Source organism: Saccoglossus kowalevskii, chromosome 5 (assembly GCF_978046115.1).
Source record: "Saccoglossus kowalevskii chromosome 5, keSacKowa6.1, whole genome shotgun sequence".
NCBI lineage: Eukaryota > Metazoa > Hemichordata > Enteropneusta > Harrimaniidae > Saccoglossus > Saccoglossus kowalevskii.
In genome coordinates this window covers 29,343,948-29,347,900 of record NC_140645.1, presented here as the reverse complement: position 1 = coordinate 29,347,900, position 3,953 = coordinate 29,343,948, and positions in this window count along the sequence as shown.

Sequence of the window (3,953 nt, the reverse complement as noted above, 5' to 3'; positions counted from 1 at the left end):
TTACCACATTTTACTAGAGAGAGCTAGTGCTGGCTAATTTGTCATCTACCCTCTTTCTGTGTAATGGACTGTCAATGAACTTCGCCACCTAATAAGAGAATGGAATGCCCCGCTTATCAATGACCTTCCGAAATAATACATACCAGTATGCATTGTCAAAGCTCCTAATCGCAGAAATAAGACATGGACTATCATTTCATTATTTACCCAGTATAACTATGTCTGTGTTAATTCACTTCAGTGATTTTCACCTGATTTTTATTAACATCTGTCTCCCTGTTGTTTGACCATATTGTGAATCCCCAATAACTTGCAGAAACTAAATACATTCTGGCTAACTGTGATCTGATTTCTAATATTGCACATTTACCGGTATACTGAAGTTATTTAGATCGCGAATTTGGGTTATTTCACTAATACAAAATCATAGAGATTTGACGAAAATCTGTTTAGCCTCGAGAATTTTTCGCTCGTAATCGCAAGGGCGATGAGATTCAATGTTCAAAAACAAAAATTGTTTGTTGTTAGAAAACATTGTTTTTGGTGGATAAAAGAAATGGTTTGTTTTAATAAAGCATTATTATTATATGTTAATGAACAATTTTTAACAAATATTTATTGGAACGACTGCTATATTAAGAGCCTCAGAATGGTCTCCCTGTTTATCACATGTTTCCTTGTAGCAAGTCTGAATAGCATACATAACTATTTCATTGTTTTTGTTTCTTGTACTGTGTGGGCATATCAACTCCAATTTAATATAAAAACTATTTTATACAATTTGTTATACTAAAGACAATAATTATGTCATTTATAATGGTTGTACAATGCTAAAGGTTCTTAGCTTTGGAAATTATGCATAATATATCTGAGAACTTGCTAAATTGTTCTGATAATCACAAATTTATCAAAATAATTTTACTGGTACCTGTTTTTATTTATGTATCTTTATAAATGTATGTATTATTCCATCAACATAGCAGCAAATTATACAGTTCAGTTCGATTGAAATAATTGGTAAACAATAATTATTAAACTGGTTAGTTGTAATCTTTCATGTATTTTAATATATCCACGTAAAATCATCAATTCAGAAGACGATGGTGCTCATACAATTATTAAATAATCATTGAATTCAGTGCTACACATACATGGCTGTACTTTATGTACTGTATTTGTGCTCGGAATTTATTTTTGCTGAAGCGACGGTCCAGTAAAAATAAAATCCTGCAATTTTCTATTTTCCTATATTCTACATGTAAGTTCTAAACAAATCAGGGAAAATAAATTCCATAGAAAGATTCTTGTCCGCGATCCAAATTGTCATATCTAACACTGAATAATTTCCAGTTAGCCCAGATTTGCATTCTGCAAAACAAAACAGAAAAGAAATCAATAATCTCCTGAAACCATGTTACATTTCATAAATCATATATTCAACATTGAAATCAATTTAATAACAAAATCCGCGTATAGATACGACATGTTTAATTAGACCTCTGTATGATCAATTTGTGTTCAAACAAGTTATACATTGAAACATACATTTTATTACATATTTGTGTAAATCAGTATTTTCATGTTACTAACGTTTCAGCTGTATTTACCTGTACTGGTTCAGGTAATGGTAACTCGTATACCGATTCCGCTTCCCTTGTCTTTGACGAAAGTGATGTATAGATATGGTCTTCAGTGTCACTCTATGGTGTGTAATCATTAATTAATTAGCATTTTTCGAAATGTAATTTAATATACCATTTACGAACAAACCAAAAAACACAACTAAATATGAAAAATATTATAGTAATCACCTTGGAGACCGTTGACATCGGTATCTCATAGGTATGTCCCATTTCACGAGTTGCTCCAAAAAGGGTCGTGTATTCCTTATCGTCACACGTGATCTCATGTGAAGGAAATTTTAAATATTCATTAATTCTACTCATGCAATAATTAAAACCTTAACAATACAAAAATAACATTTATTATACAACTGTCACCGTAACGCCATAAGTTACAGCGTGCCGTAATTTTGCGGTATTTTACGGGTTATTTTCATCCTACCATATTAGGAAATACGAATTCCAAATATAGAATGATTACGCGAGTAAGCGTCTTCTAATAATAACAAATAACATGGTTGCCACCAGGGTTTGACCGACTCCACGCAAAAACTTCGCTGGCTGTTCTTTTAAATTGGGGTATTCCTATGATGTATCCTTGGGAGGAAAAGATGTATAATAATAAGGTTATTACGAGGCTACCGAAAGTATGCACTAAGACAGTACACAGTACTTTCGCTGTACTGTCTTCGTCTATACCTTTCGGTATCCTCGTAATAACATCATGTTATTCGGAAGAGTGAAATAGTAATAATTTACCTCTTTCTGTTGTTGCTTTACATGGCGTTTATTAACAACAAATCCGATAACAAAACCAGTTATTGACCCAATAAGGAGGGATACAAATACGCCAGCAATAATTCCAGTAATGCATGTGCTGCACTGATTAACTGTAAATTCATCAAAATAGATTTTCAGGATATAATAATAGCAGATCTGTGGCGATTTATCGACTACACACTCTAAATAAATTACAAATTTTAATGAGAACACATAATGATGTTGAAATAAACACGTTGTGACGCACACTACTTTGTATCAATAGCTACCACGACGTGGTAAACTCTTTGATGCATACATTGCTATTACCTTCTATGTGACTTCTCATGGCCGGGAAATGACGACGTTCGCAGGTACCGTCAGTTGTACAATATGTTACTCTATATTCAGCATGAATGTCTTCTACGTTATACTCTATCACATTTCTATGTAAGCAGTTCTCTATTACACTCCAGTTGTCGTGCAAATCCCGTTTTTCTATTTTTACACATCCATACTTCATATCTTGCCGAATCCATGTCAATGTACTTGTCTCGTCGTTTAAACTAACTGATGGTATAACTGAAATATAAATAATGAATGATTATGTTCGTAGTTATTCATTATATTTTCTACAAATATAAATAATTATTCATTGTTAATTTGTTATAATATTTCAATCAGAAACAAGGTGCTGCGCTAAAATTCTCTAGTTTCACCTACGCAGAGTATTGAACACGTGTATAGTAGAAAAGTTGCTCATCCCAAAAGTATTGTTTGCTTTCACTCTCAATTCATATGCAGTAGATGGTTGTAATTCCATAATCGATATAGTAGAGTTTGGTGATCCCATTCCATCAGCCGGCCAAGAAAGGAATTCCGTACTCAATGAGGATCGGTATTGCAGACAATATAAGATGTCGTTTTCTTCTTACCTTCCATCAGCTGATATATGAATTGTTAATTGATCATACGAACGATCTCTTAAATCCATACGTGTTTTTAGTATGCCTATCAAATCAAATAATATTATTAATCACAGTTATTGTAATTACACAGTTCATATGAAATGATCAAATGAAATGAAAAATGTGTTACCAAAATGTTGTAATTGTCTACTGTGATCAAATTCGTTGTTGTTGTAATACATATAAATGTAAAATACTTTTACGGTTGTATCCATTCTTCACAACACAGTGAACATTAATTCTACCTGTTTGATATAATTCTATCTGAAGTACAACTCTCCCAATATCATTACATGCTGAAACATTATATAGTCCAAAATGTTGTTCAGTGATTGCACTGATGAAAACTGTACTCGTGGACAGGGAGTAGTCTTTATTTGATAACTCTAAGTTATCATTCTTCCAATTACCAAATGTCACATGGGGTGGATTTGCATCAACTGATAACAACATTGATATTGGCTCTCCAATTGTACCATAGTAATTTGTAGTGTCAATGACCTCGGGTAGATCTGTAAAATAATAATATATTGTGAATATGCTGAATAATAGTTGTGAATGTAATTTGTGGACGCCATGTACGATGTCCTAAACTTCTACTTGT